Source organism: Salvelinus fontinalis, chromosome 2 (genome assembly GCF_029448725.1).
Source record: "Salvelinus fontinalis isolate EN_2023a chromosome 2, ASM2944872v1, whole genome shotgun sequence".
In the NCBI taxonomy this organism is placed as follows: Eukaryota; Metazoa; Chordata; class Actinopteri; order Salmoniformes; family Salmonidae; genus Salvelinus; species Salvelinus fontinalis.
Genome location: NC_074666.1, coordinates 14,300,900 through 14,314,968, shown reverse-complemented (window position 1 = coordinate 14,314,968; position 14,069 = coordinate 14,300,900). Strand labels below are relative to the sequence as shown.

At 43.1% G+C, this 14,069-nt stretch overlaps 1 protein-coding gene across 3 annotated transcripts in view; it reads right to left on the bottom strand.

Moving 5' to 3' along the window:
• arhgap24 (Rho GTPase activating protein 24) overlaps positions 1-14,069 on the bottom strand; it is a 213,329-nt gene that overhangs the window by 42,882 nt on the left and 156,378 nt on the right. The window lies entirely within an intron of this gene.

Genomic DNA, 14,069 nt, shown 5'->3' with positions numbered 1-14,069 from the left:
TAATAAATGTACGGCGTTTCAGCCCTCAGTAACCATTGTTAGGATGATGGACCATTGTGCCACGTCAATAACTGTGTATCACACAGGACAGGGATCAGAGTGGACTGAAAAAGTTACGTACTTCATTACACTTGAGAGGAATCAAGATTTGGTAACACATTTTCATAGTCCATCTGTAGACACTCAACAAACTATTTTAATAGACTTTCCGTCATTTTGAACAATTCCACTGAATTCCACTAGTAGGTTTCGTGAAAAACGCCCCAGGGAGAGAGAGACCTTCATTGGTCACACCTGGTTGAGTAATAGTGTGTACGTTAACTAGAAATACACTGACATTCCAAACAGAGTCACCAGTCATCTACATGGTAATGTGAAGAGAGCTTGAGCAAATGTGGGAGCTGGCCCAATTGTGACTGCTTCTTCAGGCATTTCTCCATTTCTTAGGCATTGTGAGGATTGATTGTCATGCAAACGTATTGAGATAGTCCCAGTGTCCTGGGACTGCTTTGTTCTTATTGAAATCAAATGGCCTGTTGCATTTTGCCCATCTGTATCCCAAATGACACCCCATTCCCTACTACTTTTGACCAGGGCTCAGGCCTGGTCTAAAGTAGTGCACTATATAGGGAATAGGGTGTCATTTGGGACGCACACCCAGTATTCTGTCTTTTTACCAAACACTAAACGTTGGAAGATGTTAAACAGGATTATATACAGCTGCATATCATAGCTGCTGAACCAAGCTCTGTGTGTCGGTGTGTGTGTGTGTGTGTGTGTGTGTGTGTGTGTGTGTGTGTGTGTGTGTGTGTGTGTGTGTGTGTGTGTGTGTGTGTGTGTGTGTGTGTGTGTGTGTGTGTGTGTGTGTGTGTGTGTGTAGCTGCTTTAACAAGCCAGTTCAGTTCCTTGTCCTATTTCCTGTTGCTGTTCTAGTTTCATTTTAGACAGCAGGGTCAAAGTGGTGAATAACAGGCAGAGAAGGAAATATTGTACAGTACAGTTAGTCTGGCCACCGGCTGCTAAATACAGTACAGTTATTCTGGATACCGGCTGCCAAATACAGTACAGTTAGTCTGGATACCGGCTGCCAAATACAGTACAGTTAGTCTGGATACCGGCTGCCAAATACAGTACAGTTAGTCTGGACACCGGCTGCTAAATACAGTACAGTTAGTCTAGACACCGGCTGCTAAATACAGTACAGTTAGTCTGGACACCGGCTGCTAAATACAGTACAGTTAGTCTGGACACCGGCTGCTAAATACAGTACAGTTATTCTGGATACCGGCTGCCAAATACAGTACAGTTAGTCTGGACACCGGCTGCTAAATACAGTACAGTTAGTCTGGACACCGGCTGCTAAATACAGTACAGTTAGTCTAGACACCGGCTGCTAAATACAGTACAGTTAGTCTGGACACCGGCTGCTAAATACAGTACAGTTAGTCTGGATACCGGCTGCCAAATACAGTACAGTTAGTCTGGATACCGGCTGCTAAATACAGTACAGTTAGTCTGGATACCGGCTGCTAAATACAGTACGGCTAGTCTGGATACCGGCTGCTAAATACAGTACAGTTAGTCTGGATACCGGCTGCTAAATACAGTACAGTTAGTCTGGATACCGGCTGCTAAATACAGTACGGTTAGTCTGGATACCGGCTGCCAAATACAGTACGGTTAGTCTGGACACCGGCTGCTAAATACAGTACAGTTAGTCTGGACACCGGCTGCTAAATACAGTACGGCTAGTCTGGACACCGGCTGCTAAATACAGTACAGTTAGTCTGGACACCGGCTGCTAAATACAATACAGTTAGTCTGGACACCGGCTGCTAAATACAGTACAGTTAGTCTGGACACCGGCTGCTAAATACAGTACAGTTAGTCTGGATACCGGCTGCCAAATACAGCACAGTTAGTCTGGATACCGGCTGCCAAATACAGTACAGTTAGTCTGGACACCGGCTGCTAAATACAGTACAGCTAATCTGGACACCGGCTGCTAAATACAGTACAGTTAGTCTGGATACCGGCTGCCAAATACAGTACAGTTAGTCTGGATACCGGCTGCTAAATACAGTACAGTTAGTCTGGACACCGGCTGCCAAATACAGCACAGTTAGTCTGGACACCGGCTGCTAAATAGCCTCCATGTCTTGATGTAAAAAAAACTGCAGCAATAATAATATTGATTCTTTCTGCTCAATTCAGTTGTTGTAACAAAGACTCCAGAATAAAAATGAAAAGGTGCCCCATGGTCATTAGTCTGTCCTCTAACGCCCTAATCTGGTGCAGAGAGAGAGTCAATAATAGTGACATCGTGTTTACTGTGGCAGCTGAAGAGACAAGGAGCAGCTCCGAAGCAATGTGGATGAAAAACAAACTGGTTTGAATATGCAACGCCACGGTCCACAGATGCAGTACTATTAGTACTTGCTGCGTTCCCAATGGCACCCTATTCCGTACACTGTGTACTACCTTTGACCAGAGACCTACAGGCCCTGCTAAAAAGTGGTGCACTATATAGGGAATAGGGTGCCATTTGTTACACATACATTGTACTGAAGAGTTGAGTTGACACAGGACCAAACCCTTGTCTTGACTGGGACATAGCTTGATGGCTGTTTGTTTTTGTCTACAGAGGGAGAGGGGGAGCAGTTCTCCTGTGTAATAAAGAATGGAACTGTCTGTTTACAGTAAACTCTGTACTGGGTGATTCCTCATGAAATAAAGACCAAAAAATACCATGATTTTGGGGTGATTTTCACGACATTTAATTCATAGAATGTTCCTTTGGAGGAAAGATTGTTGACATTTATTTGGCATTGGTATCTAAAAGCAGAATTGAGAAATAATTGATAAATTATGGCGTATTTATGGCATTTTGGCCTTACCCAGGCCTCCTTTAACCTCTACAGAATCGGTGGGTTTAAACTCTTGTTAATCTAACTGCACTGTAGCTATTACAGTGAAAGAATACCATGCTACTGTTTGAGGAGAGTGCACAGTTATGAACTTCAAAAGTTATTAATAAACCAATTAGGCTCATTTGGGCAGTCTTAATACAACATTTTGAACAGAAATACAATGGTTCATTGGATCAGTCTAAAACTTTGCACATACACTGCTCCCATCGAGTGGCCAAAATCTAAATTGTGCCTGGGCTGGAATAATACATTATGGACTTTCTCTTGCATTTCAAAGATACTGGTACAAAAAAAAATACGTTTTTTCTTTGTATTATCTTTTACCAGATCTAATGTGTTAGTTTCTCCTACATTAATTTCAGATTTCCACAAGCTTCAAAGTGTTTCCTTTCAAATGGTATCAAGAATATGCATATCCTTGCTTCAGGAGCTGAGCTACAGGCAGTTAGATTTTGGTATGTCATTTTAGGCAAAAAATTAAAAAAGGGTTCCATCCTTAAGACTCCATAATGTTTCATCTGTAAGTGTTACAGAAAAAACATTGGTGTCATATGAAGCTTTACCACTTGCTCTGTAATATGAGTAGTATTTTGATTTCAGTAACAATTATCTTACATTCATTTCTGATTATTGGAAAATATAAACATAAATATTGAAAATATACAATCTTTAATTAGGCACATTTTTCAATTTATTGTTGAACATAATATACTCTACAGACATATCATATAAGTTCCAGAGTGGGATCTCTGCTACTTTTAGAGTTATTATCCAATCTTTAAGCATTACCAACAGAGTGAATGTGAAAATAGATTCAAAATGGTTGCACTCTGCTGATGATAGGCAGGATGTGCAATGATACAAGTAAAGGAGAGGTGTGATTGGTTAACTTGCCTTGTCTCTGTATAAAATGGGCCATATTTAAAAACTAGCAGAGAACTCACTGTTAAACATTGATATGTCCGTAGAGTATATTATGTTCAACAATATATTTTAAAAAATATCCTAATCGAAAATTGTGCATTTTCAATATTCATGTTTATAATTTTCAATTTTCATCAACTAATGTAAGAAAATTGTTATCGAAATCCAAAATACCACAAATTTTTCAGAGCAAATGGTAAAGCTTCATATTACACACATTTTAGCTCTGTAGCACTTACAGATGAAACGTAATGGAGTCTTAATTAAAGGAGCCTTGGGTAAGGCCAAAAAGTAATAAATATACCAATTTTGGTTAATTATTTCTCAATTCAGCTTTTACATACAAATGTAAAATATATACTGTATGTCAGCAATCTTTACTCCAAAGGACCATTCTATGGATTAAATGTCGTCCCAAAAAATAAATCATGGACATATTTTGTTTTTTTGTCCTGGTTATGTGAGGAATCAGTCTGAAGCCAGTCTGTCAGCCCAAGAGAAGGGTTTCTCACTGCCTAGTTAGTACATTTACTGCTGTTATTGGATATAGAACAATGGATGTGCTTGTGGGATCCAAACAAGTGAAAACTTACTAGATGAATGTGATGTGCATGACTGATGTTATAGCTTGCTATGGCCAGCTCGACAGGGACATCGAGTCACAATTTTCAATAACTGTAAAGCACATGGAGTATTTTGAGAATCCTGTATCACTCGTAGATACTTTACATGTATGCCATTATCTAAAGAGCGATACTATGAATAAATGTTAAACAGGTCCGCTTTGCCGTTAAACATGACACATAGCCTCCAATGTTCTGTACGTCTGTCATAGACAGATTCTAGAACTGATGGAACACAGCGGTACAGTAACACAGGTTCTAAACTACATTAATAAAACAGCTAGTGGATGGAGGAACACTTAGCCAGGCTTAGAGTTGTAATGAATACTCAGGGAGAAAAAGGTGTAGATTCACACGCAAGGCGCGGCAGGTGTTTATTTCGCAGAAGGCAGGAATCGTGGTCACGGGCAGGCAATGGTTATACACAGTTAGGCAAACAGGCAGGTGAATCAAAACTAGGACTGAAGGCAATAACTGGTTCTCACAAACGAGCTAGGAAAAGGCTTAGTAGTGTCAAAACAAACAATACCTCACAAAGGCACAAACAGAAGGAACTGAACTAAATAAGGAGCTGATGAGACCAGGTGAGTAACTAACACAGGTGAAATCAATGAACACAAATGAAAGACAGGACTACGTTCAAGAACACAAAGAAACAGGGCTACGTTCAAGAACACAACGAAACAGGGCTACGTTCAAGAACACAAAGAAACAGGGCTACGTTCAAGAACACAAAGAAACAGGGCTACGTTCAAGAACACAAAGAAACAGGGCTACGTTCAAGAACACAACGAAACAGGGCTACGTTCAAGAACACAAAGAAACAGGGCTACGTTCAAGAACACAAAGAAACAGGGCTACGTTCAAGAACACAAAGAAACAGGGCTACGTTCAAGAACACAAAGACACAGGGCTACGTTCAAGAACACAAAGACACAGGGCTACGTTCAAGAACACAAAGAAACAGAACACAAGGTTGACTAAGAAAAAAAAAAAAAAAGTCTTGTCGTTGTTGGTAATCAGGCCTACTACTGTCGTGTCGTCAGCGAACTTGATGATATAGTTGGAACTGTGTGAGGCCACGCAGTTGTGGGTATACAGGAAATACAGTAGGGGACTGAGGACACCCATCAGGAAGTCCAGGACCCAGTTGCATAGGGAGGAGTTCAGTCCCAGGGCTGTGAGCTTTGTGGTGAGCTTAGAAGGCACGATGGTATTGAAGGCCGAGCTGTAGTCAGTGAACAGCATCCTCCCATATGGATTCCTTTTGTCCAGGTAGGTGAGGGCAGTGTGCAGTGCAATGGTGAATGCGTCTTCCGTGGATCGGGGCTGTAGACGAATTGGAGAGGGTCGAGTGTGTCGGAGAGGGAGGAGGTGATATGGTCTTTTGACTAGCCTCTCGAAGCACTTCATGATGACAGAAGAGAGTGCTACTGGTTGGTAGTCATTCAGTTCAGTTACTTTCCCTTTCTTGGGCACAAGGATGATAATTGACATCTTGAAGCAGGTGGGTATAGCAGCCTGAGCTAGAGAGAGGTTGAAAATGTCACAGAACACAACAGCTAGCTGGTCTGTACATGATCTGAGGGCGCGGCTTGGGATTCCGTCTGATTCGGAAGCCCTGCAAGGTGGCCGTCTGATCCGTCTGATCCGGAAGCCCTGCAAGGTTTAACACGCTTGAATGACTTGCATATGTCCTCCTTGGAGACTGTAAGCATGGAGCCCTCGTTGTCCTCATTGGTTTCACATCATCTATGCATTTTTTATGAATCTGGTGATTGAGTCGGCCATTCGTTTGATGTTATTCCCGTCTTGGAGCATGGATTCTGATTGGTCAGTATCTTTGAGAGCATTTTTGGCGTTGGCTTGGGGCGGGATATACACAGCCGTGGCGATAATCTTTGAGGACTCTCTCGGAAGGTAATAAGGGCGACATTTGATGACCAAGTGTTCCGATATGAGACAGCAGAAACTCTTAACTTCCTGTACGTTTACCCCCGTCGTACGGTGTGTTGTTGGTCATAAAGCAGAGCCCACCACCTTTGCTCTTGCCAGAGAGAGCCCATTCCTATCCACTAGATGAACTGTAAAACCCGCTGGTTGTATATAATCCATTTGGATGTCAGAGGAAAGCCAAGTCTCAGAAAAACAGAGTATGTTGCAAAATCATATTTCCCTCTGGAAGGAGATCCTCACTCTGAGTTCCTCAAGTTTATTACTAATGATTGAACATTGGCAAATAGTATGCTCGGTAACGGAGGACGGGTTGTCCGGCATTTCAATCTCACTAAGACCCCTCCACGTCTGCCTCTCCGTTGGCGTCTTCCTTTCCTTCGCTCCAGTAGGACTCCCAGGCTACCCGACGCCTCACCGAAGAGGCTAGACCACTGCACCTCCGTCTCCGGGAATTTGGATAGGTCGAGTGGACACTGAGTACCCAGCGGTGCATATTCCAATAGTTCTACCCAGTTGTATGAAGTAATGTTCCAAAATAAACTGAGAACGAAAATGAAGAAAAACACTAGAAAAAAAACACTAGAAAAAGTAGAAACCAGCAAAGTTTTGTATGAGCTCGATGGCAAAGTTACCATGTTTGTCGACTCCATCTTGGACAAAGCCCTCGATTAGATCAATTCAATCAGTGATTGATATAGAGGGGAACCATTGTCTCCTGACCCATCAAATCAAGGTAAATGTCAATCAAGGACCACTGTAAAGGGCCAGACAATGTGCTTGACTGGAACACACATCCTGGCAGAAAGCAATCAAACCTGAGATGTGAGAGATGCCAAGCTGCACCCAAAGTGAGATATCATTCTGGGTACAAATGTGGTGAAATGTCAAGAAGACAACGGTCCAGCTTCCTTCCATTGCTTCACTAAAACACACATCCCTGAACAGAGAGAGAGAGAGAGAGAATGTGAGAGAGAGCGAGAGAGAGAGGCAGAAAGAGAGAGAGATAAACGCTAAGCAGAACCCACGGTGAGATATTCAGGATATTCTATACAACTCTTGCTCTCTAGCTGCTAATGCTGGGCTGGCTGGCGTCTTTGTCTCCAGGGAGACCGTCGTGGCGTCGTCCCATGAAGAGTCCTGTCGTGCTGAGGTATGCCGCCAGAGATGACTACAGTGCCTTCCCCTTGCCACCGGTTACCTGTAGCGACAGCTGTGACCACCCTGAATTCACCACGCTTCAGGCTCCAGACAAAGGAGGAGTCAGTGAAACCCTCATCACCTCCGCATTAAACCTATTCAGCACCGTCTCATAGTACCTCGAGAAAATATCTCTCTGTGCCTGATTTTGTGCAGGTACACTGTCTCAGTGTGACCATAGACAAAATATATAGTATTGTGTCAAATATTGTCTCTCTCTCTCTGGTTTAGAAGCAACAAACACTTTGTATAATGTAACTATAAGATATTCAGAGTTGAATTGAGACTTGAGTAAGATATCCAAGCTATTAAGTCTATGCCATTGAATATGCCATCATCTAGAATCATTAGTGACTGATAGGTATACTGACATAGAGTTCCAGTTACCGCTGCATTATGACACAGTAAGTACATTACTTGAAGAAACTCCACCTCTGCAGCGACAGCAACATGAACCTGTCAGTCAGTCAGAGTAGGTCTACGTCTCTGGCCGTCATTCACAGGTCAACACCTCCAGGCTTGCTCCATCTGGCCATGATGACAGGGATATGAAAGGGGCAGTACCACGGACACCATAGAAATAGAATGACAGAATCACATGTATATTTAAAATAATGATATTTATGCGAGACACTAAAGGAACAGGAACTGGTACTCAAGGCAATCCAACGCCAGCCAGAGAGCAACTCTAGCAGATGTGGATCACTCTGGATAAGAGGATCTGCCCCATAATGCTTTGATCTCTGGTGTGTCTGTGTTGTGTTGGTCAGACAGGCTGGCCCTCAATAGGACCCTCAGCCGTAGCAGTAGTTTCATGAGCGGCTATGTGTTCCAGTCAGTGTACTTAATCAGTGATCTGGCATCTGACGCTTACGGCGCCCTAACAGGTGGTCGACAACAACGGTCTGCTCTGTACTGTAATTGGCACTGCGTTAACTGCAAATACCTGGGGGTCTTGAGACATGCAGTGCACAGGTCCTATTCTTGGTCCACTTGTACCTAAGACATCAGTAACAAACTAATCATTCTTATGTGAAACATTTGACATTGTTTTGATACATTATCAATCAACATGAAAAGTAGCAGAGAGATTCCCCAAAAGGAAAAAAAGGCTGTGGGGAAAACAGGCTACTTCTAAATGAGCCCATCTTTTTCTCTGGCTCTGATCCTAGAGCCAAGTAGACATAGGAAGCAGCAGCTGCTGGGCGGAAAACAGTTCAGACACATAGCAGCTCAGCATTGTTTGGTCTGAATGACTTAAACATGTCATACTTCCTCCTGTTAGGTCCTAGGGACATAGCTACAGTTATATTTATGAAATAAAAATCCAATCAAATCACACACACACAAGATGTATCAATAAAGTAAGTTTGTGTGTTTGTGTCTATGTGTGTGTGTGTGTGTGTGTGTGTGTGTGTGTGTGTGTGTGTGTGTGTGTGTGTGTGTGTGTGTGTGTGTGTGTGTGTGTGTGTGTGTGTGTGTGTGTGTGTGTGTGTGTGTGTGTGTGTGTGTGTGTGTGTGTGTGTGTGTGTGACTCTTTCATTGGGCAAAGCGGAGCCCTGTGTATGACATGCAGGGACAAGTTGAGATTCAATATAATGTCTAATGATAGTCTGGGAATGTCTCAGTTCACCCACATAAATACCCGTCCTGTTCTCAGAGCTGCACAGAAAGTCACACAGAGCTGCACAGAAAGTCCCACAGAGCTGCACAGGAAGTTACCCAGAGCTGCACAGGAAGTTACCCAGAGCTGCACAGGAAGTCACACAGAGCTGCACAGGAAGTCACCCCGAGGTCACAGGATAGGTAAACTTGGTGACATAGTGAGACAGATATTTCAACGGATGTATAAATGTGATGCATGGTGTTTCCACTCACTACCAAATAGGGTAGTGAAAGGAAGCCCACTGGCTGGCAGTGGGAGAAGACGGAGCGAGATGGATTTTGGCCAACATTCTGCACATTTTCTCATCAATTAAACATTTGATCTCAATACAGTGTTCTGTTCCCAAAACTAAAATCTGTTATGAACAGAGTTGACAACGTTTTGTAGACTTGATCCTTTGCAAAAGGGTTGCCCGGCATCTCAACCCCTCCACGTCTGCCTCTCCATCGGCGTCTTCCTTTCTTTCTCTCCGGTAGGATTCCCAGGCTACCCGGTGCCTCACCGAAGAGGCTAGACCAACATCCCCTTCTTCACTCCAAAATGCTCCAACATCCTCTTCTATAAACAGCCTCTTTAAATAATTTAACAGAGCTTTGTTTGGCCATTTTACTTGTTTATGCTCGCCAAGTTTGCTAGTGAATCTTAACTAGCTAGATAACAGTGAGTAGCTTACACAGCGTAGCTTAGCCTACACTGTGGCCTGGAGGTGTTGACCTGTGAATGACGGCCAGAGACGTAGACCTACTCTGACTGACTGACAGGTTCATGTTGCTGTCGCTGCAGAGGTGGAGTTTCTTCAAGTAATGTACTTACTGTGTCATAATGCAGTGGTAACTGGAACTCTATGTCAGGGCTCCCGAGTGCTAGAGGCGTCACCACAGACCCTGGTTCGATCCCGGGCTGTATCACAACCGGCCATGATCGGGAGTCCCATAGGGCGGTGCACAATTGGCCCAGTGTCGTCCGGGTTAGGGTTTGGCTGGGGTAGGCCATCATTGTAAGTAAGAATTTGTTCTTAAGTTAAATAAAGGTAGTAGTTAAGGCCTAGTTAAATAAGGCCTAGTTAAATAAAGGTTACAATTTTTTTATTAAAAGACATTCTACACAAAATGCCATACCTAAGATGATATTACCTAACATACAGTGGCTTGCGAAAGTATTCACCCCCCTTGGCCTTTTTCCTATTTTGTTGCCTTACAACCTGGAATTAAAATGGATATTGGGGGTTGATTTACACAACATGCCTATTTTTTCTTGTGAAACAAACAACAAATGAGACAAAAAAACATGTGTGCATAACTATTCATCCCCCCCAAAGTCAATAATTTGTAGAGAAACACCTTTTGCGGCAATTACAGCTGCAAGTCTCTTGGGGTATGTCTCTATAAGCTTGGCACATCTAGCCACTGGGATTCTTGCCCATTCTTCAAGGCAAAACTGCTCCAGCTACTTCAAGTTGGATGGGTTCCGCTGGTGTACAGCAATCTTTAAGTCATACCACAGATTCTCAATTGGATTGAGGTCTGGGCTTTGACTAGGCCATTCCAAGACATTTAAATGCTTCCCCTTAAACCACTCGAGTGTTGCTTTAGCAGTATGCTTAGGGTCATTATCCTGCTGGAAGGTGAACCTCCGTCCCAGTCTCAAATCTCTGGAAGACTAAAACAGGTTTCCCTCAAGAATTTCCCTGTATTTAGCTCCATCCATCATTCCTTCAATTTTGACCAGTTTCCCAGTCCCTGCCGATGAAAAACATCCCCACAGCATGATGCTGCCACCACCATGCTTCACTGTAGGGATGTTGGGTTTGCGCCAAAGCCCAGTTCTGTGGAGTGTACAGCTTAAAGTGGTCCAATGGACAGATACTCCAATCTCCGCTGTGGAGCTTTGCAGCTCCTTCAAGGTTATCTTTGGTCTCTTTGTTGCCTCTCTGATTAATGCCCTCCTTGCCTGGTCCATGAGTTTTGGTGGGCGGCCCTCTCTTGGCAGGTTTGTGGTGCCATATTCTTTCCATTTTTTAATAATGGATTTAATGGTGCTCCGTGGGATGTTCAGAGTTTCTGATATTTTTTTATAACCCAACCCTGATCTGTACACCTCCATAACTTTGTCCCTGATCTGTTTGTAGAGCTCTTTGGTCTTCATAGTACCGCTTGCTTGGTGGTGCCCCTTGCTTAGTGGTGTTGCAGACTCTGGAGCCTTTCAGAACAGGTGTATATATACTGAGATCATGTGACAGATCATGTGACACTTAGATTGCACACAGGTGGACTTCATTTAACTAATTATGTGACTTCTGAAGGTAATTGGTTGCACCAGATTGTATTTAGGGGCTTCATAGCATTTTTTTTCTTTATTTCGCTTCACCAATTTGGACTATTCTGTGTATGTCCATTACATGAAATCCAAATAAAAATCTATATAAATGACAGGTTGTATTGCAACAAAATAGGAAAAATTCCAAGGGGTGTGAATACTTTTGCAAGGCACTGTACATAGGTCTATCTACAAAGTCAACTATATTCAAGACGGAATATTGCAGAGACTCTCAAGTACAAATCACACTCACATTCTACTGTATGAGTCTGTGTGACAAGCACAAAAATCCCCAATTAAAATGTTTAGCCACTGACTGGCCTTAAAAAGCCAAACAAACACACATAAGTGGTGTTATTACCTGAGTGAGGAGAAGATGGTAAATCTGATCCATACTGATGAATCACCTGTTGGACCACCTCCATGCCTCCACGTGTCACTCACTGATTTATCCCAGAGAAGAGGCCTTTAAGCTGAACAACATGTCCTGGTTGACTGGGTGCTCCTGGAGACTATAACCCTCTCACCCTGGATCTCAGCTACTTCTGGCCTGGCCCCTCTGCTACGGTCAGTGAGCACAGCTGACAGAGGCAGGGGGGTTGGGATTGGAACGGGGGTGGGAGTTAAGGGGGGCTACACCCTCTCCTCTCCAGCATGCAGTCCTCAGAGAACAATAGGGTACTAGATCACAACCACTCTTTACAGAGTCTTTACAAGCCACCCTTTAACTGGGCTGGGTTTAACCTGCCCAGTGGCTGTTAGGCAGGCTCCCATGAACAAACAGAGAATCCCATTCAGAGTAATGCTACATTATTTACAGTAATGATACATTATTTACAGTAATGATACATTATTTACATTACAACACACAATGCCAACAGTAAGGTATAACCAAGGATAGGGTATCTAGCTATCCACCAGAGGGAATGAACAAAGCAGAAATAGGCCCACACCTATGGATTTCTACAAGTACAGCAAGTCATATGAGTCATATACTGTATTTCCAGGAAGTAATCTATTTCCTAGCTGAGTGTTTAATGAACTAACCAGCTGGATGCGACTCAAGCTGTACCCATACATACACAGGACGGAGGAAATGAGGTGAAGAGAAAATAGGGAAGCTGAGAGAGAGCTACTGGACTAATTAAGAGAACAGAGAGAGGAAGAGAGAGAGAGAGAGAGAGAGAGAGAGAGAGAGAGAGAGAGAGAGAGAGAGAAAGAGAGAGAGAAAGAGAGAGAGAGAGAGAGAGAAAGAGAGAGAGAAAGAGAAAGAGAAAGAGAGAGAGAGAGAGAGAGGGTGAAAGAGAAAGAGAAAGAGAGAGAGAGAGAGAGAGAGAGAGAGAGAGAGAGAGAGAGAGAGCGAGAGAGAGAGAGAGCGAGAGAGCGAGAGAGCGAGAGAGCGAGAGAGAGAGAGAGAGAGAGAGTAGATGCCTGTGTGTCCGCTGACTGAGGTAAAACATTGTGTCTGTGAATGTTTAGAACATTGTTCTGACGTTCCTTCTCCTCCACGGTCCCTGTGACAGCTAGGCTCCTGGTGACAGCTAGGCTCCTGGTGACAGCTAGGCTCAAGGTGACAGCTATAGGATTCCCACACACTCTCTCAACCATAAGAACATCCATCCAGGTAAACACTGCTGTGTTTGTCTTCCAGTATTCACTCAGTTTAGTTTACACACCATGCTTCAACATATACATTTTACAGCACTTCAAATAGACTCAGATCCCTCAACTGGTAACAACTTTCAGCCATGTTTGGATTAAACATCTCAGAAGAATGTGTGATTTATGAATGAAAAATCCTGAAATGAAAGTATTGTCTAAGTTAGAAATGGAAATTGGAAATGAAAGTATTGTCTAAGCTAAGATAATTACTCAACAAGTTGCTAGATCGTGCAGATAGATGTAACGTTCGTCTTGTGGTGCATGAACGGACCAAGGCGCAGCGGGTGATGAATACATAACGATTTTATTTAACAGACAGACGAAACACGAAAACACTAGAACAAACTACAAAACAATAAACGAAGGCAACAGACCTGAAACAAACGAACTTACATATAGACGAAGAACGCACGAACAGGAACAGACTACCTAAAACGAACGAACAAACGAAACAGTCCCATGTGGAATACACAGACACAGGAACAATCACCCACAAACAAACAGTGAGAACAACCTACCTTAATATGGCTCTCAATCAGAGGAAACGTAAAACACCTGACCTCTAATTGAGAACCATACCAGGCAAACCATTAACCCAACATAGAAAACACATAACATAGACTACCCACCCCAACTCACGCCCTGACCAACTAAACACATACCAAACAACAGAAAACAGGTCAGGAACGTGACAATAGATCTGTAGCTAAATATCCTTAAATTCTTATAAATTCATCTCTGATATAGATCTCCCACAAATTCCTGTAATTCAAGGTTGAATTAAAGGTTTACAAT